The sequence below is a fragment of the Mustela nivalis genome (assembly GCF_964662115.1).
Source record: "Mustela nivalis genome assembly, chromosome: 8".
Classification (NCBI taxonomy): Eukaryota; Metazoa; Chordata; class Mammalia; order Carnivora; family Mustelidae; genus Mustela; species Mustela nivalis.
This window is the reverse complement of record NC_139027.1, coordinates 14,021,019-14,042,294: the sequence shown is the minus strand read 5'-3', so window position 1 is coordinate 14,042,294 and position 21,276 is coordinate 14,021,019. Positions and strand designations below refer to the sequence as shown.

The 21,276-nt window shown below is 43.3% G+C and overlaps 1 protein-coding gene across 1 annotated transcript in view; it reads left to right on the top strand.

The window, feature by feature from the left end:
• The first annotated feature begins 6,378 nt into the window (after nt 1–6,378).
• Nucleotides 6,379–21,276, top strand: part of OSR1 (odd-skipped related transcription factor 1) — a 228,166-nt gene continuing 213,268 nt past the window's right edge. Inside the window, exon 1 of the mRNA XM_082744178.1 lies at nt 6,379–6,467. The gene's annotated coding sequence lies outside the window, so the exon portion shown is untranslated. The remainder of the gene's footprint in view (nt 6,468–21,276) is intronic.

Sequence of the window (21,276 nt, the reverse complement as noted above, 5' to 3'; positions counted from 1 at the left end):
GTTGGGCTCCCTGCTGAGTGGGGGCTCTGTTTTTCTCTCTCCATCTGTGTCTCCCCCTGCTTGTGCTCTCTCTCTCTCAAATAAATAAATAAATTCATTACAAAACATAATCATGATGTCTATGTCCTGGTGGGTCACAGCTGGTTAAGTTAAACGGGAGTCAGGAAGCAACACTTTCCACACCTGTCAGTGGGGAGTAGAACTCAAGGCTAGGATGGTAGGGGAGGGTGGTCCCTACCATGAATAATGATCAAAAAGCAAATGTAGGTGCTGAGACTAATTTGGACACCAAGCACGTGACCTTGGGGGTATCTCTTTAAGCCTTGGTTTCCTCTTTTATAAAACAGGAATAGAAATAATTCTTTGTTTGGAGGATTGAATAAGTATGTGAAGTTCTTAGCATCTGAAAATCACACAATATGCAATCAGCAGTAATACTTATTACCATAATTAGTGACAAGTATTGAGATGAGAGTTCCTTTTTTTTTTTTTAATTTTATTTATTTATTTATTTATTGAGAGAGCGAGAGCGAGTGTGAGAGTGAGCCAGCATGAGCCAGGGAAGGGGCGGGGGGTGGGGAGGGAGAGAGAGAATCTCAAGGAGACTCTGTTGAGCAGAGCCTGACTCAGCGCTCCATCCCTGAGATCAGGACCTGAGGCAAAATCAAGAGTCAGATGCTCAACCAACTGAGCCACCCAGACACCCCGAGAGGAGGGTTCCTGAAAGGCTGGGGATAGACTCTGGGAGCAAGGCCTTGGCTGGTGCTCCTGAGGAGAAGGCAAACACGTGGCTACTTCTGTTGCTAGGCTCTGCTCCAGTGGTCAACTTCACATCCTCGTCGCCTGGACCCTCGAAGCTTCTGTGGCTCGAACACAACCTTCTAGAAGACCTCCTCTCTATGAATTCTGCTGTTAGAATAAGGGGACATCAGAGAGGGTGCTCCAGCTCCCTGGGAAAGGCAGTGTGGGATACACCACTGTCCTCACACCGCACAGCACATGAGCTTTTCTCTTCCCCTCAAGATGACAGAAGGAGCTTTGCTCATAGACTGAAAAGCCCACTTGGCTTGGAAAGGTCCTCGCTTCCTCACCCCAGGTCCTGATTCCTCCCATCTCTTGGCAGCTTGAACAGCCGAAGAGCTTCCCCAGTGTTCCGGCCAAGCATCAGATAGTCATGCTGGCTCTTGCACTTTTGTGTTCTGACAGAATCCTCTGAATCTGGAAGACCCCGAGCTGCTAATCCCCTTGCTGACGACGTCTCTGTCTTTTGACTGAGAATGAGCCTAGTGATTTTGTGGAAGTCAAAATACACTAGAAAGGGGGAGATTTGGGTTTAAATCCTAATTCTGCCATTCAGTAGTAACCATGAGACACTGGCAGAGAGATTTACCTTCCCGAGCCTCAGACTCTGCTTAGTGAAAAGAGGCTGGTGGTGGTGTCTGGGTGAGTGTCGAACTCCACTTGCTGGCAAAGATGCTCTATTAAATCTTTCAGTAAAATAAGTTATGCCATGTTCTGTAGAGTAGAATTACAGTTTTGAAAAAAGAAGATCCCAGGGTGCCTGGGTGGCTCAGTAGGTTAAGCCTCTGCCTTCAGCTCAGGTCATGATCCCAGGGTACTGGGATCGAGCCCCGCATAGGGCTCTCTGGTCAGCTGGGAGACTGCTTCCCTCTCTCTCTCTCTGCCTGCCTCTCTGCCTACTTGTGATCTCTGTCTGTCAAATAAATAAATAAAATCTTTAAAAAAAGAAGATCCACATGCGCAGGAAAAAAGGCAATATAATCACCACAATTTTTATGGGGTTACCTCTGGCTAATAAAATGGCAGGTGGTTTGTAATTATTTTCTTAGAAGCTTATTGTTTCTTTAATCAGAAAATAAAATGCAAGAGCAAAAAGAAAGGTATTTCCTTTTTTTAAAAAAAGATACACTTTCCGTAAGGTTTTTGTAATTTAATAGGAGGAGAGGCACAGATCTCTCTGTGGAAGGCACTTGGAGAAGGGCGCAGATAAAGAGCACCAGTTGGCCTGCTGGGGGCAGACTTGCTTGAATCACCACAGGCTAAGGGACGAGGAAGTAGTCTTCAGCAAGGAAATACAACGTGAACTAGGTCTTAAGATGATGGAGGCAGCCGACATGCCCTTGATGATTTTAGGTGGGTATTTAGGTAACTCACCAGCATCAGCTGCACAGAATTCCGAAGTGGTAGTGGCCAAAATCAATAAATGATCTTTAAGCATCTGTACTTTGCTTGGTCTTATACTAGTCCTTATTAATTTGTGTTTTTTAGTAAATAAGATAATTGAAATCTTTTTAACATTGGAATTAACAATTTGGCAAATATTAAATGCTTACCCAAAACCCAGCAACATTTATATCCATGCTGTCTAGATATACACCCTTACACATGTATGTGTACATTTATTGCCATATGTATAAGTAGTTTTCTTCCTTGTCTGATGCTATGCATACCAAAACTGCAGCCTGAATGGGGGAAAAATATCCAGATTCACTTGAACCAGCAGTCCTGAGATTGGGTGCAGGCAAGAAGACAAAAATCATGCTTTTCAGAAGGCAGTTTACTCTGCAGCTTGGGAGGCATGGCTGGGAGCATGCTTGGCTCTCTGACACTGGGAGTTCCCAGTGCAAAGAGGGGGTCATCTGGATGTGGTCACCATGGGGCAGCTTGGAGCCAGAGGTGATGGTGCCCATCCACCCCAAGAACGTTGGGCATCAAGGTCTCATTGCCTGCCAGTTTCAGTTGTAGATGGTTACCAAGTGTTCTAGAAGATGGGGCATCCAAGGGAGCTCAGGAAAGAGAAAGGCAACCTATTTGGGGAGTGGGTACGGCACACACGGAAGTCACCAAGCATATCTGGTGTCTTCCTCGAAGTTCTACATCTCCCTATTGAGGTTTATCTCAGATCTCTTCTCCCTCTGCTCCATACCCAGCCAGTCTGAGCTACTGAATATATATGTGTTTTCTTAAGTATTCATGCCTGGAATATGTTACTACTTTTCCACATTATGTGGTTCTCTGCCTTTGTCTGGCAAACTTATTTTCATCATTGATAACCCAGCTCAAGCTCCCTTTCCTTATTCTTGTTTGACTTCTGCTTTTGGTTCAAAACTTTGTGCATTTTTAAAAATGGAAGTTATTCTTTACTTATCTCTTTGAATATTCTAAACACAATTATTTTGAAGTCTTTTAAAAGACTATTCCATGAAATTAATTTCATCTGGTGTGAATTCCTGCTCTGATATAATTGGCGGTCTTGGGAGTGTTAGATTCTTTTCTGTGTTTTGGGATTCATGTTTGCAATCTCACTTTGCGTGTGATGTCTTTGTTTATTATTTTTTCTCTCTTTCCTTCTGTGTTCACCCAGTGGTGGTGGGGATGTGTGTGTCTATCAGTTCTCCCAAGTCCAGAAGCAGATCTGATGGAAGTTCAGCTTTCTGCCCCAGGGTGGCATGGGGACATTCCAAATCCAGCCACAGGCCAGTGGGCCCTTTGGTCTTGTCCCTAAGTCATGAGGCTCTGTCTCCTATAGCATTCCTAGGTCACGGTGCTCTGAGACAGTAGTCCCAGGTAATTGGGAGCAACAGGTTTTATTCAGTGAGAGGATGTCCCTGACTTCAGGTAGAGACACTGCCTTCATCTCCATCCTGATGCTGCTTCTGCTTCCATATGCCTGCAACTCAGCCAGCTTTTCACTGGGTATTTCTGTTCCACTTCTGGTCTACTGCAAGAGTATCTTGGTTTCCATAATGACTCTTCCTTTTTTGTTTCCCTTTTGCATTTTCTCTACCATCACTTTGTACTGTGGGTAGAGAGGACATGTGGCTTTGAGGTATCTGTGCCACCTTGACCAGAGGGGTCTTCCCCTTTGAGTTACTGAATATTTTCGTATGTCTGGAAATTATTCTCTGATAGAGGTATGTTCCACTCAGTCCCAGACAGAAAGCCATTATTGATGTTTTTCCTTGTCAACTGAGAGTTCCAGTGATTAGCACGAGAGAGGACAGAAGATGCAGGGGTGTGGCCATCAGTGTGGGCATTCATTTCCGCCTGGAAGCAGATTGATCTTGGAAGTCCATAGCCTGCAGCTTAGCCAATCCCTCTCCACCTAGTTAGCATGTCCTGGGCCCCACTCCTGCTGTACACAGTGGGCTGAGGGCAGCCTGAGTGGCCAGAGCCAGAGGAGTCCTTACAAGCTGTTTGGTTGTGCCTTTGCTTCTCTAGTCCTCTCTCTGATCAAGGGGATGCTAGGGACTCTGGAGGCTGCGAGGGAGCAGAGGCAGTGTGACATTCCACCTGCTCCATTTCAGGACTTCGTTGCACCTGGGTGGTGGCTGGTGGTGGACAGGGAGGCACTTCCCCAGTGTCCTTGTTCCTCCTCTTGCACAACCACCTGCACAAAATGCCTCAGGGATTCAGGTTCATGCTGGGCTCCCATCTCCAGTAGAGAATTGCCTCGTAACACTGGCTCCAGGGTTTCAGAAGGAAACTGGGTGACAAGGGGATTCAAACAACATTGTATCTTGGAAGGATGCTTGACATTTTGTCTTAAATATCTCTGCACGTCGTATAGAATCTAGGCCAGGGCAAGGTATGTAAATTCCATTTAATTCTCATTTGAATAATTGAAAATCCAAGATGATTTTTCAATTTGAGAATAAAAAGCTTAATTTCTCTTTGTAACAAATAGCTGTAAACTTACAGTTTTCTAAAGTGCCCAGCCCCTTTTGGGGTATTTTCTGTATTTGTCAGGATGCTTTCAGTGCCAACACCCAGGAGAATGTATTCACTCTTGGGACCAGAAAGTCCAGAGGTGACACAGGCCACACACACAATGGGATGTGGGACCAAGCTGGATACCCTTTCTGACTCTGCTCTTCCCCTGGCCTGGCCTCATTCTTTCCTGTTGTCGGAAGCAGTAGAGCATAGTGGTTAAGAGCATAGCTCTATAGCCAGACTGCTGTGTGACCTTGAGCAAGTTAATTAACCTCTCTGGGCCTCGGTTTCATCATCTGGAGAAATGCTGAGATAATAATGGGGACTCTCTCCTGGGTTGTTGTGAGGTTTACCTTAGCAAATGTGTGTCACCATGGAGAGTAGTGCCTGGCCTGCGGTAAGCACTGTGTGGTATAGGTGACCATGGATTCTGCTCTTGTTTTCTCTCTATAGCCTGGGGAGAAGGATTTGGATTTAGGTGGATGCAGACTTAAATCATCCTAGCCCCGAGGAAAGAAGTTTCTTTGTGTTAGTGCTCAGACCTTGGGCCTGCTGCCATGATCAGGGCTGGTGGTTACTGTGATTGACAGGCCCACCCTGATTACAAGGACCTGGGGACCAACTGTTCGCTTAAGAAGCAGGAGGCATTGTACCATCCACTCAGTTTTTGTCTGTTATGGACTAGGCATAATGCTAAGCCCTGGAGTTAGAGCAGTGGTAACCAGAGAGTTCTCTGTCCTCATGGAACATACATCCTACTAAGAGCAAGAGGGGACATTCAATGCACAAATAAATGAAAGGAAATATTTAAAGTAATAAGTGCTTTGTTTAATATAAAACAAAGAGATGTCCAGGAGGGTGACTCAGGGTGGTCAAAAAAGTCATCTCTGCATAGGGCACCTTGAAGCTGAGACCTGAATGCCAAGGAGTCAACCATGCGCAGATGTGTAGGAAGAACATTCTGGGTAGATGGAGTAGCTGATGCAATGGCCTCAAGGCAGGCATGGTCTCCGTGTGTTTGGGAAGGGGACAGGCAGGAAGTGTGGTGGGAGCTCACTAAGGAGGGAGAGCAGGAGGCAGCCAGGTTGGAAAGGGAACCGGTCACAGGGGTGGGGGGCGGGTAGGAGGAATTGATTGCCGCTTTTAAGAAACTGGTGTTGTCCAAAGCTCACTGTGGCTGCTGTGAAGGGAGGAGGCGTTGGGGAGGCAGGTGTGGGGGCACAAGAGGAGTCACGGGGCTGCCACAGTGTCTGGGTGAGAGATGGTGGCGGTGTAGACAAGAGGATCAGTGGGGATGGGTCAGGAGACGGCTAGAAGTGGGGCTGGCAGGATGGCGGTGGAGTGGACATGGGGAAGGGAACCAAGGACAACAACTGGGCTCGCCTTAGGAGCTGGGTAAACAGGCTGTCCTTTCACAAGAAGGGGACAATTGGAGGAGGGACAGGGAGAAAACGCAGAGTTCTGTGTTAGATTTGCTACGTTGATGTTTCTGGAAGACAGGCAGGTGGAGATAGCAAATAGGCACTAGAAACCTGCACCTGGCATTCAGGGGAGAGGGTGGGGCCGGGGATGGAGCCATCCGCAGGTGGATGACATTAGAACTGTGGGCAGGATGAGGCCACCTGGTGGGGGAGTGAAGCCGGCAGGGAGAAGGGCTGCCGGGATAGAGCCGAGGAGGCGGGAAGGAATGCTGGCTAGAATGTAAGACCTGTCTACTCGCTTTTCTGAGAAAGGTAAGACTCTGGTGCAAAGTTCTTCGTGAGAAGTTTGGGCAGAAAGAGAAGGGAAAGGACTTGCAACACTCCTGGTGGCCTGCCTTCACCGGGCTACCGGATTGCTCCCGACGCTGAACAATTCAGCTTTGAACAATCTTGCTTAACTTTCTCAGGCATTGATTTTACTAGTTAATTGATCTCTGCTCCTTTGGGGCATTTTGTTTTCATTATGCCTGCCATGGTTTTGCATCTTTCAGGAGTTACTGAAAATGGATGATCTCTGGGTTTGCATACTGTTCACGCAGAGGGTTCTTTGCAGGGGGTGGGGGTGGGGGGGCCCTGTCTCCATGGGGAGTTTGGGTGGGTTGCGGGGAGATCACTGGAACTGTGCCTATGCCCCCCTCGTTTCAATGATGGAGTTGTACATTTTGCTGTTTTCGATAGCAATCTGCGCAGGCTTAGGAAGCATTTGTGGAGATAGCATTGTATAGCCACAGAAATAGGACAGCCACGGCAGCAGGAAAATGCCACCTCATTTTGTCGGAACCTCATCTTGAAGGCAGAGATCCTGTGCATTTGGCTTCCTCTAAGGGGTTGAGCCCCTGCTTGCCCCCAGCGGACTCTCAGTAAACTTGGGTCGAGTGGACTTGTAGCAGAAGTTTGTGGGCTTGAAAGGTAGCAGCCTTCGTCCAGAGGTTGTATTCAGCAGGGACGCAGATTCTCAGTCTCTAATTGTACATCCGAGGTGATTACTGTGGCCGCAGAGGACTTCCCAGGCAGCATGGAAGCAATTACATTAAAATGAAGCTGGAGATTCCAGTCATCTCCTTGGAGTAGACAAATAAACTTTGAAAATCGTTTACAAATGATGCACCAAATCTGTGTGGCATTGTGGGGGGGAAAAAGGGTTTCTTCCAAGAGGCTTTTCATGTGATGACATTGTTGTTTCTCGTGATGGGGAAGGAAAACAGGAGGTGCTTGCCGGGCCGACCCTGCCTCGGACCCGGACTTCAGGCATCCTTGGTGTGTGTGAGGAGACCCAGAGACAGTCCCCCTGTCCGGCACTAGCATCCCACTCCTCGGAAGGTATTCTGGTGTGAGATGGGGACCCAAGCGCTGGCTGTGCTCCTGGGAGGATGTTTTCTCAGCTTTGCCTTTTCCAGGATGGTGATGGGGGTGGGGACTGCCCTTTGACAGGCTTTGATGACAAGCCAAGATGTTAGGAGAGCCTGTCCCAGACATACTTACTCCTGGCATGGCCTGATGCGTGGGTCCCCAAGCCAAGAAGGAATGGGTTCAGAGTGGTCACATTGTATGTGAGGGCACATTCCCAAAGGCCTTGCCTTATCCAATTCTTACATAATTCAAGACTAATTTTCCTATAAATAACTCTTTGATAAATAAAGTTATGAAAGTGTATAAAGTGGCGAGAATGCATTCCTGAAGTGTGTAAGTTTCAACTTTTGGAGTCTGGGGCATATTAGATGACATTCCTGCGCAGCAGTGGCGGCACCAAAATTTCCATTAGCCTTGGGTATATATAGCTATCTTTTGTAAACTGAAAGGTGCAACACCTTTAGCACGGCTTTTACCTGTCCAGCATTCTCTGCAGTCATTGTCACGGTGCAGCACCCATGGATCTTTGTCTGGTTTCTTCCTAGGATGTTGTTGCCTCTCATTTCTGGTCCAAAGTATTATTACTTCTAGCATTATTATTGCTTAGTGAATGCTTGGATGATATTGCTCTAAGATAGAAAAAAGATTTTAAGTTATAATAATAGTCAGTGCTAAAGAACCCACACAAGTTATGAGTGCAAATACAGCAGTGTGATTTATGAGACATTGTTAAAAGATGGTGGGTTGTTTTACTTAATAGCTAAAATGGTTCTATCATGTGATCTTAATGGGAAACATAGTTTCTAATTCATTCAGCCAGATAGATCGGAAATGATGTGATCCCAGAGAAATTTTCAAGAAGAGTTGAGTTCATATTATTTCAGAATTTGTGTACACAGCTAATTTTAAAAAAAGTGTGCTATTTCGGATTTGGAGAATTCAAAATCACATATCATCCATGCTGTGATCAGCTAGGATTATTTTGGTTGTAGGTTATGGAGCAGCTAACTCTCTCAACAGCTAAAATCTCTTAAATAAATGAAGGATGTGTTATAAGGACACTCGTGTGTGTCAGAGAATCTCAAGCCCCTGGGTTTCAGGAACAGCTGGAACTAGGGGCTTCCCACTGTCAGTGCTTCTTCCCTCTGTTTTTTGCTTTTGCTTCCCTGAATGTGTTGAGACTTGATTTTTCTCTCTCACAAAGCTGGCAATGTCGTTTGTGGAGTCTGGGGCAAAACAAAAATTGAGGGCCTCTTGTTTAAAAAGCACATCGTCTTTCTTTTAACTTTTCATGGGTTTTTAATATGCTGTTGACTTTCCCTCTCTCCAGGGCACAAGGAAACTTGCAGGGCAAGTGGGACCCCCCCTCCCCCACCGCTGCCCGCAGCATGGGCACTGTGACTCAGTGCATGAGATGTACACACCTCCCAACACTCCCCATATAGGGAGCAGGGTAGGAGGAGGATAGGGGCATCCTGAAATCTATTCAAGGGAGGCAGGGAGGTGGCAGGAGGCTCTAAGCCCTGATGCTAAGCACATTGTCTTATGGGACTTGGCTGGCTGTATTAGTTTCCTAGAGCTGCCATAACAAGTACTACATCTGTGTGTCTTGGACAACAGAATTCTTTTGTCTCACAGTTCTGGAAGCTAGAAGTCCAAGACCAAGGTGTCTTCAGGGTTGGTTCCTTTAGAGGGCTGTGTGGGAGAATCTGTTCCATGCCCTTCCCCATTCCTGGTGGTCTTAGACATGCTTTGGCTTGTAGAAGGTAATCTCTCTCTCTGCCTTCCTAGCGTCTTTGTGTATGTGTCTGTCTCTGTGTCCAAATTTCCCTGTTTTATAAGGACACCAGACATGTTGGATTAGATCCCACCTCATTCCAGTATGACCTCATCTTAACTAATTACATCTGCAACAGCCTTATTTCCAAATAAGATCACATTCTGAAGTGCTGGGAGTTAAGGCTTCAACGTATACCCAATTCAGCTCATAACACTTACAACAACAGAAAGTCAAAGATACAAGTATTAAAAATTTCAGAACGGCAATGGTGGAGCATTAAGCCACCAGTGGGGCTCCCCTTCTGCGCCTGCAGCCCGTGGAGCTACGCATATGGTTCGCTTGCTCACCCAGCATTTCCCATGTGGCAGGAAATGTGGCTTTTTTAGATTTAGCTCCTCGGAGAGATGACTCTACCCTCTTGACTGCTGGATACTTGTGGTACTGGATTTTAGTTCTGAGCCTGGCTGGGCCACTGGGGCTAAAGGCAGAAACCCACAGGCACTACCAACTCCGTGTCCTAAGGGCACTTGTCTGTGCACAGACTCCTGCCCACCCACTGCCTCCTCCCCGACCAGAGCTTACTGCCAATTGGCAAAACCATGTCTACTTCCTTCACCATCACCAAGATCCTCACCCACCCCACCCCCAAACTCTATAAGCAGAGAGCTAAGGAGGGAGAGGGGGGCGAGGTATTTGGGCTCGGGTTTTTATCTTTGTGGGAGGGGCAGTGGGATCCTGGTTGGTCTCTCCCAGCAAGACGGAGGGCATGGACGACTTGTCTGGGTTAGCAACAGAAGAAGCTGGACCCCATAGTGGGCAGTTGAGTGTTCATGTCTGCGTATGTTTAAAACTCCTTCCAGAAATGAGGGGGGGGGTGTATCCTCAATGAGTCTTTTTTGATGCATCCACTCCATATGTGTTGATACACAGTTACCTAAGACAAGTATGCTCTGCCTATTTATGCCCAAGTTTACTGAATATTATAAAAGCAATTGTTCTATCCTGTTCATTTAACCTCTGTGATGTCTCTATTATCTGTTCTTGTAATCGGAGACTTTAACAGGCTCTCCTTAGAGGCATCAGTTCTCAGTCCTTCAACACAGATGACTTTACTGGGAAGAAACTATTCCACTGACCAAAAGTCCCATTAATGCTTGAATGACTAACAGGCTCAGGATAATCCCAGGAGTGTTTGCATTTTTAAAATAAGAGTTAATTAACCCATGACTTTTAAAATAGTGGGTTTTCACACTACTTAATAAATACACGTGCAAGACGTCAAATCTAGGGTAAAAATGCTTTGGGGGCAGGGAGGAAACTTGTCACCAGGCTGACTCTGCCTGTCATTACTCAGAGTTAGAACCCCATGCTCTGGAGCTGGACTGCTTGGGGTCCTGCTAACTCAGTAGTCTTGGGTTATTTACTCATCTATAAAAGGGACAAATGATATTTACCTACATTGTTATTGTGAGGATTAAATATGTTAATTCCACAAAAGTCTTTAACAGAATACCCTTCACAAATTTGGTGTTCAAGAGATGTTAGCTGTTGTTTTCACACTATTATTGCCATCATCATTTTTATTGATGTGTTCTGGCTTTTCAGTCCTTTGCCCCTTTCTCTACTTTTAAATATCCATTCGTTCGTTCACTCCTTCTGATTGGTGCCGTGATGGGGAGGAAGTCTGTGGAGTTTCTTCCTGGGATCTGCATTTGAAAACACAATATAAAGCAATTTGCCCATCCCTACACGGTAGCGTGCCGTTTTGACAGTTGTAGGGCATGTCCCCTACCTCATTCTTTTTCTATACAGTCTTCACTGTTCTGGGTCTATTACTCTTTTACGTACATTTGTTAAATTCACATAAAAAGTTGGAATTTGATTAGAATGGCATCAAACTTTCGTATAAATGTGGAAGAACATTGATTTTTTTTTTTTTTTTTTTTTACAAAACTGAGCCCTCTATCCATGAGCATTTACTTGGGCCTTCTTTACTATCTTCAGTGAAGTTTTTATAATTTTCTGTATAAAATGGGTTTCATATCTTATGTTAGATTTATTCCCAAGTATTTCATATTTTTGATGGTATAGTAAGCAATATCTATCTTTTTTTTAAATAAATGATGCCACAATTTTTTACTTGCATTTCTTTTTTTAAAAAAATTTTTTAAAGATTTTATTTATTTATTTGTCAGAGAGAGAGAGAGAGAGAGAGCGAGCACAGGCAGAGTGGCAGGCAGAGTCAGAGGGAGAGGCAGGCTCCCTGCGGGGCAAGGAGCTGGATGTGGGACTCGATCCCAGGACGCTGGGATCCTGACCTGAGCCGAAGGCAGCTGCTTAACCAACTGAGCCACCCAGGTGCCCCAGCAATATCTATCTTAAAATTATATTTTTGAACTGTTTCTCGCTGATGTATAGAAATATAATTGACCTTTAAGTATTGATTTTTGTATATAACAGCTTTGCTAAATTCACTTATTAATTTGAATGGTCATCTGTAACTTCTTTTGTGCTTTCTATTTGGCAATTATACCGTGTTTGAATAGTAACACTTTTGTTCCTTTCTTTCATCTTATGTCTACTTTTTCCCCCTTGCTTTACAACACTGGCTGTGATCTAAAGTACATTAGTCAATAGAAGAGGACATTTTTGTCTTTTTTTTTTTTTTAAAGGAAGAGATGTCTCCTGTAGATTTTTTAAAAAGAAAGCCAAAGACATTCTCTTCTGTTGTCAGTTTGCCAATCTATTTTTATTATTATGGAAGAGCATTAAAGTCTATTTTACACTTTCTGTACATTTTTTGAGATGAAATGTTAGTATCTCCTGCCAAAAAAAAAAAAAATTTTTTAAATTTATTTTTTATTTATTTTCAGCATAACAGTATTCATTACTTTTGCACCACACCCAGTGTTCCATGCAATCCATGCCCTCTATAATACCCACCACCTGGTACCCCGACCTCCCACCCCCCGCCCCTTCAAAACCCTCAGATTGTTTTTCAGAGTCCATAGTCTCTCATCTCCTGCCCTTTTATACATTGCTGGGTTCGTTAGCATATTAATTTTTCTATAGTATCCATATTAAACTTTGTTATTGACATTTTGTTATTAAATTTTTAACAATGAACTTGCGATCTGTGGGGTATTCCCTTTTTAAACTATTCCTTGGGATATTTTTTCTAAGACTGCATTTCTTTGTTTCATAAATGTTTGGTGGATCTTGTTTGTAAATCATCTGGGCCTGGTGCGTTGGGTTATGTTTTGCGAGTATATATGTTAGTTAGTGTGAAGTGCTTGAAATACAGAGTCAGTTTATTTAGCAGTTTTAGGACAGAACTTAATTTTTTTCTTGAGGTAATTTTGGCAAATTGTGTTTTTCTAGGAATTTGTAAATTTTCTCTTATCAAATTCATTGGGGTGAAGGTAATCATGAAATCCTTATGTTAAATTTTTGCTTCCTTTTTCATTCCTAATGTTTATTTATGCCTGGTTCCTACATTTTTTGGAATCAGTCTTACCAGAAATTTGTTGATTTCACTGGGATTCATCTAAAAAATTGAACTATTTTCTTTGTTTTGTATTTTATTTGTTTATAATCATTATTGTTTTCTTCCTCCTACTTTCTATAGATATAACCTATCATTCTTTTTTCAGTTTTTAAACTGAATGGTGATCTCATTAATAATAAGCCTTTCTTCTTTTCTATTAAGGACTTTAGGACTAGAAATTTTCCTATTAAAATAGATTTATCTTCATCTTAAATATGATATGTCCCACATGATATAGGGTATGCTGTTTATCATACAGTTCTAAATATTTTCTAATTTTGTCTGTGACATGAGTTATTTAGATACATATTCCTCAATTCCCAAACCTATGAGTGTTTCTAATTAACTTTTTATTGACTTTTACATTTATTTGCATTGTGATCTGAGCTGATTAGAGAATATAGTTTGTATGACACCAATACATGAAGTATATTGTGGCTTGTTTTATGGCCAAATATATGTCAGTTTTCATAAATACTCCTTGTAGATGTGCATGGAAATAATGTGTATTCTTTAGTCCTTGGGTTTAAACCTCTATATTCATCTACTATGTCAAATTTCTTTTTTTTTTAAATTATTTTTTTAAATTTTTTATAAACATATATTTTTATCCCCAGGGGTACAGGTCTGTGAATCACCAGGTTTACACACTTCACAGCACTCACCAAAGCACATACCCTCCCCAATGTCCATAATCCCACCCCCTTCTCCCAACCCCCCTCCCCCCAGCAACCCTCAGTTTGTTTTGTGAGATTAAGAGTCACTTATGGTTTGTCTCCCTCCCAATTCCATCTTGTTTCATTGATTCTTCTTCTACCCACTTAAGCCCCCATGTTGCATCACCACTTCCTCATATCAGGGAGATCATATGATTGTTGTCTTTCTCTGCTTGTATTATGTCAAATTTCTTATGGTGTGTCCTATAGAAGGCAATTTGTCATTATGTAACAAAATTACAAATGTCTTTCTCATCATTTCAGCATATCCAGTTGTAAATATAAGAAAATGCTAAGATGTACTTTTGTAAGTGTGAGATACAAATCTGTAGTATGCAAGGATAAAATTTATTATATTGTCTATGATAGCAAAAACAGCCTTAAGTGCCCATTAGTAGGGGACAGTTTGTATAAACTAGGTTTCAACTTTATGATTGGCTACTGTATAGCTGTAAAAAAGAATCAGAATTCCAATTAATAAATATAGAAGGAATGAGGGAAATAGGACATCTCCATTAGAACATCACAGAGCATCCATAGTCACTTCAGACAACATGCAAACACTAAAATGAGTGGGTGAAACATTAAGGAGAAATAGGATGTTTTCATCGCTTCAAATGCTCTCCCTCAGAATATTTGTCAACTATTGTTGTGCTCACAAATCAAGAAATAAGCATAACCTAGATGAAGAAAACATGACATTACAAAAGGACACAGATACTTGAGTAAATGGAAAGATGTGATACAAAATTACCAAGATTCCAATTATTCATAAAGAGGATTGCTATATCTTCATGATGGGTTCATCTCTTTTCTTTTATACAGTGTTTTTCTCTGTGCTTGGTAATCATCTTTGCTCTGACACCTACTTTACCTCATGGTAATATATCCACTCCTGCTTTCTTTTGATTAAGATTTTCCATTCATTGATTATCTTTTTCCATCCATTTACTTTCAGCTTGCCTGTGTCATTCTATTTGAAGTCAGTTTATTGTGGATAGGATTTACTTGGGTTATGCTTTTTTTTTTTTAGTCACTTTGCTGATCTTTGTCTGTTTATTATTATATTTAGATAATTTACACTTAATGTGATCCTGTATTGAGGTGTCTGACATTTTACATTTTTGCTTTCTGTTTGTTCCCTCTCCATTTCGTGTCTCTGTTTTCTTTTTTTTCTACCATCTATTAGGCTACAAAACTAATTTTAGGAATTCCAGTTTGATTTATAGTCCACATGAGTGTCCTTTTGAAATCTTTTTAATGGTTGCTGTAGACATTAAAATATACATAAATAACTTATCACATTTACCAGTTGGAGTGAAGTATAGACAGTTTACCTCTCTTAAAGTCCTTTGTCCTCCACCACATAATATTGTCTTCTGCATTTCTTCTATATATGTTGAGGATGACATCAGACAATGTTTCAAAAACTCAAAAGCAGAAGTAAAGTCTATAATATTTACCGATAGTTTTGTTCTTTCCATTGTTCTCCCTTCCTTCCAGATGTTCCAGATTCCTTTTTTTTTTTTAATTTAATAATTTCCTTTCTATTTAGAGAACTTCCCTAGCCATTCTTTTAGGATAGATCTGCAGGCAAAAAATTCTGTTAGTTTTCCTTCATTCAAGGATGTCTTTATTTCTCTTTTGTTTCTGAAAAATCTTTTGGCTATAGAATTTGGGGTTGACAGTTCTTTTTTTTTTCAGAATTTGAAAAATGTGTTCCACTTTCTTCTGGCCTTCATGGTTTCTGATGAGAAATCCACTGTCATTTGAATTGTTTTCTCTGTATAAGATCTTGCTTTTCTCTCACTGCTTTTAAGAACTTTTCTTTGTCATTAATTTTCAGAAGTTCTCTTATGCTATGACTTGGTTGTGGATTTCTTTGGGTTTGTAGGCTCTCAAAATCTTGAATATGGAAGTTTACATTTTTTGCTAAATTTGGTAAATTTTCAGCATTATTTCTTTGAGTACCTTTTTAAAAAAGTTTTTTTTTTTTAACCACACCCTCTTTTTCCTTTCCTTCTGGGATTCTGAAAGTACAAATGCTATACCTTTGGTTGTTTTCCACATGTCCCTGAGGTTCTATTAATCTTTTTAATAGTATATTTTCTCTCTGTTACTGAGCTTAGATATTTTTTGTGTTTTATCTTTTAAGTTCTTTGATTGTTTCTTCTGGTTTTGCCATTCTGTTTTTGAGCCAATCTATTGACTTTTAATTTTGGTTATTGAATACTTCAGTTCTAGAATATCTATTTGATTCTACTTTATATGTTCTTTATCTTGGTAAGACTTTTTTTCATTTGTTACAAGTGTGCTCATAATTACTCAGTGAAGTATTTTAATGATGGCTACTTTAAAATATTTTTCAGACTATTCCAGTATTTGTGTCATCTTGGTTTTGGCATCAGTTGATTGTCTTTTCTTACTCACATTGAGATTTTTCTGGTTTTTGGTATGCTGAGTAATTTTTGATTGTATCCTGGACATTTCTGGTATTATGCTATGAGGCTCTGGGTCTTTCTTAAGTCTGTTTCAGCAAGCCTTGTCTGATACCACATTGGAAGTGAAGGAGAGTCCTGCCTCATTATTGCCAGGGTGTGTGGAAATCCTAGTTCCCCACTTGGCCTCTGTTGACACCCTGGGGTGGGGTGAGGGGATGGGAAAGGGCACCTTATTACTCCTGTGTAGGGGTAGAAATTTAGGCTCCCCAATAGACCTCTGATGATACCACCCTGGTTGGGAGGAGAGGGGTGCCTTGCTTCTGCTCACCATGAGGCCTCCACTGATACCACACAGGTGAGGAGTCATTGCTTCCACAGGGTGGTGATGAAAATCCTGACTCCCCACTCAGCTGGATGAGAAAGGACACCTTACTACGTTTTCTTGGGGGTCAAAGCTCAGAATTCCCACACAACCTTCACTGACTCCATGGGGTAGTTGCTCATTACAGTCTGGATGAAAACTCTGGCTTTTTTTGGGGGGGGGGGTGCTTTTCTGAACTACACTTGCAGGGGAGGACATGTGTGTGGATGAGTTAGGTCTCCATGTCAGAGTCAGGTGAAGGTGAAAGTCTAGGCTTCCCATTCAGCCTTTGCCAATGGGGCTGGGGATGCAGCCATGATTTTTTTCATGGTGTCTTTCTAGGATGGTAAGGTTATTGTCTAGACATCTCCATCTTGTTAGGTTGTCCCTTTGCTATTCCTTTTGCTAAAGAGAGCTGGCTTTGGGGGGCTTGACCTTTTCTTTTCTATTCTTTCTTTCCTCCCTCCCTCCCTTTCTTCTGTTCCTACTGATGTTTCTGAGTTGTTGGCTTCTCCTGCACCCTGTCTGGGATATATGAGGTAAAAAGAAACCCCAGGTAACTCACTGTCATGGTGTTTCTTGGGTTCCAATGTCCCTAGCCAGTCTAAATTTTTCTCACTACCTTTTGAAGTCCTTATGTTTGTTGTACAGATAATGCGCAGGTTTTTTAGCAGAAGAAACATTTTAGCAGAAATAAATCAGTTTTAACAAGGAAAATATGAAAAAGTACATCTACTTCATATTGATCTGAAACTAAAACTTTTCCTTTCCAATTTTTTTACATAATTTTTTTTTTCTGTGAACATTTCTGTGTAAAATAGTGTAACTGTTCTACTATGTAAAACTGTGGTGGCAGCTGGGGCCTCTCTGTCCTACTGTTGCCTTCTGAGTGATGGCCTCTATTGTTTATCCATTAAACTTTTACTCAGTAGCATCTTTTCCTTTTTTTCTTGGTGCATTTTTTAAAAGTCAAGGACCATTGCTGGATTTCTGTTAAAATTTGTTGGTGGACATAGTTTAGAGGATGCATTTATCCTATTTTACAGTTAAGATCACTGAGCATCATGGGAGCAACATGCCCACCATCACAGGGTCAACATGGATTCGAGTCAGGATTCCCTCCCGGATCTGCCTGGCTTCAGAGTCCACAGCCTTTACAACTTAATGTTTTTGACACGGAAAGGACAGTCACCAGGTGCCTTTGTTGATGCAGGTCAGCAGTTTATAGGAGTGCAAGGCTGTGACACTGTGTGATATTATAGGCGATGGTTATTTTCTGTCTCGCTTCTGCTGAAGTACAACATATGGCTTTCGTCATGCTACTCCTGTAGAGCTTGCTTTTAATTTATCTGCTCAGGAAGTCTCAATTTTCACACAGTGTTTGGTTTCCAGTAGAAACCTATTCTGATATCATTTTCTGGCTCGTCTGATTAGGGCCCGTCAAAGTCCAGTGGTTTTCCACAGGTCATTCAGTGTAAGTGAGTCAGAGGCTGTGGCTGCTGAACCACGGATTCGGCATCCACATGGCTCCTGATTCTTTACCATGGCCACCACGCCGTCTTTCTTGCTGAGGATGACCAAGCACTGACTACTGAATGGGAGACATATGTCAGAGATGCTAACACTGAGGTGAAAAATAGACTTGGGACTTCCTGAAGAGAAGATCTTATTTAAAGGAATGAACATTCTATTGGTCTCTCGGGCAATAGGATAATCTTTTAGGTAGTGCTTCTCACTAGGGGTGCCAGGGCATGCTGAGCTGCTGCAAATGGGTTACAGATGTGTCTGAGATATGGATCTCCTTAATTCTTGGAGGCAGTCATATAGGTCCTGGTCCCCGCCCCCGCCCCCCGCCCCATCCCTAGAACTGGGGCATAGTTGCCGCCAGCTGTGAGCAGCATCATCTGTTTGCCCCAGGGAGCCAACGAATAGTATTGTTTTCTATGTGCTCTAAGAAAAGAAGAAGGTTGGAGAGCACAGTTTTAGGTACTATGTATGGAGTCAGGTACCATATTGGGAGATCAGTTAGCTGCAGTTAACTGGGCTACACTCCAGTTAAAGGAGGAAGATGGTGCTTGGGGGATGGTCCTCTGTCTGAAAAGAAGAAGCATGGTGACTCATCTCTGAGGGCAGGAGTGGTGTGGATGGCATTAACAGGTCTTTTTGGGATTTAAAAAAAAAAATAAAAAGGAAAAAACTAAGCAGGCCTGTGTTCACCAAGTCATGGAATTCTGGAACGGAGTGGGTGGGCATTACCTGAAGCTGGAGGAAGATACATTTGTAAAGGTGTGAAATAACGATTCTTTTAATAGGTGTTAAAAGTTAAGAAATGAAAACACTTTTTTAAAAAAGATTTTATTTATTTATCTGACAGAGAGAAATCACAAGTAGGCAGAGAGGCAGCCAGTGGGGGGGGGCAGGCTCCCTGCTGAGCAGAGAGCCCGATGTGGGGCTCGATTCCAGGACCCTGAGATCATGACCTGAGCCGAAGGCAGAGTCTTAACCCACTGAGCCACCCAGGTGCCCCTGAAAACATCTTTAAACTGAAAAGACAGAGACCCACAATGCTTCCATCAGTTCATCATAGACGTGCCTTTTGTGTTTCTAAGGGAGATCAGTGTGCTCGGAGGACATCCTTACTCTTTGAAGTTGGCGTCAGGTAGACCATGAGGTGCCTTTGAGAGCCCTTGGCTCCATGGTCAAGGACAGAATGTGCAACTATGGTAACATCTCTGCTGTCTTCGATTATACTCTGTCCTGTTTTCCTCTTTGAACCCCACTCAAGGCCCCTCACTTCACCAACCACCCCAGGGCTCTTGACCCCGTGCAGCTGTACCAATCCACCCAAGCAGCTGAGAGCAGAGGAGCTTTCAAAAGTTAGTTTTTTGAGAAGCCAGTGGAGAAATAGTTTTGTTGCCCGTTGCACTTCTGATGTTTTTTGTTATTATTGGAATGTCCTGTCTCATGTGGGGATTCCTTAAGGGTGGTAAAGACATTTATTCTAATGATGAAAGCACATGGAGAGGAGCCTGAGTGGGACAAGAATAGGAGGCGGCTGCTGAGGCTTTGGGAATGGCTGACGGCGTGTGTCCAGCCTGGGCTGGGGAAGCCGGACACTGGCAAGGGCATGAGAGTGTCCAGTTACCATGTTATCATGGTCGCTGCTGCAGCTTTCATACTGTTGTTGTTATTTTTATTATATTAGTCCCACTAATTTAAGGGCAGTCCATGCCCTTTCCACCTCACTTCACTGCCTTCTCGACGCCACACAATTTCCAGGGCAGAGATTCAGGGAGAATGGTGTTTGAGCAGAGGGGGCCAAGACAGTAGGAAACGAGGAAGCACAGGGTAGGATGGGCCCTAGAGAAGTGCAGAGGTGGTGGGGAGCGAGCTCCAGGTCCAATGTGGGGCTCTGGAATTGCGGGAACTCAGTGTGGGGGGTCAAAGCCGTGAGAATGGGCGAACTTGTCCAGGAAGGGTATAAAGATTGAGAAGAGCAGTGGGCCAGAGAGAGGTCTGGAAAACATGAACAGGCAAAGGCTGGGCAGGAGAGGAGGAAGCTGGGGAAAGAGCAGGAGGAGGGAGAGGTTGGGGCGGGGAGAGAGGAAGGGGAACAGGTGGAATGTGCCGTGATGGAGACATGGGAAGAGCTGGGGGCTTCTCGGCTTTGAGAGAGCTGGAGCCTTCTGGTCAGGTGGCCTAACTGGGTCTCGAGGCTGGAGCTGCTTATAAAGCGAAGGAGCAAAGGCTTCACGTTGGAGTCCTGCTGGGCTCCAGCAGCCAAGAGCCGGCCTGGTCCCGGAGCCAGCACGCCCTGCTCCCCGCAGGCAGGTGAACTCCATCCAGCTGGGTCCCGGCGTAGTTTCTCCTGTTTTCTCACACTCAAAATACTTTTTGCCAAGGTTCTGCAGATTATGTGGATAGTGCAAACCGACCCTGTAGGCAAAGCCCGGCCCTGTGGCTAGCTTCTGTTCTCTAGGGCTGCACAGACCCCATCACAACTGGGATGCCCGTTTGCTCCCGCTCACTTCTGGAGTCCAAGTCCATCAGACGATTCGCCCCCTACTCTCATGGGTTTGAAAGCCTTGGAGTCTATGGGTTTGGTTAACTGAATGCTTTGATGAGTGTCAGATCATTCTGCCATTTTTGACAGCTTTAAGACCTCTTGAAGCTGTTGAACAGGCAAATCCTCAATTTATTTTGGCCCACGCTTGGGATGTATTTCTATGAGAAGTGTCTCAGGAGTATTTTTGTTGGATATTTTGGAAATTGGTATCCTTTCAAGGCACACTTAGATCCCTGAGAAGAAAAGTAAAAGGTCTTCTCTGGCTCTTTTCCCAATCATATCCTTGGGGAAGAGGACATTCATCCTTCATTAGAAAGCAGTCACCCTGCTGGCAAATCTACAGGATTCTGAACATTTACAGAAAAAGAATCTCCTAATAGACTAAGCGAGGCTTCGTGGGTTATCAGTGGGCATTAGGCAATGTCCTGCATGGAGGTGGGAAACTGGAGGAGAGAGGAGGAGGAGGAGGAGGAGGAGGAGGAGGAAGAGGAGAAAGCGGGAGGCAGAACAAAGAGATGGACATTTCATTTCAGCAGCCCAGGACTCGCAAACTGGAAACAGTGACCCCAAAGGGCATGTCGGGGCTGTTGGCTTGCGAGAGACGTGGCAGGACCCTTTCTTCTCTTTCCCGGTCACCTCCAACATTATTTGACTCATCTTTCTGGAAGTATTTCTAGCTGTACCTCTGAACCCTGAATGTTTCCCAAGCTCATTGAAATGCACAAGTAAAAATTATTCATCTGTTTGGAGATTAGACAGAGCTGGAAACGCTGTCTGAAGTAAACGGATAGAGTTACACA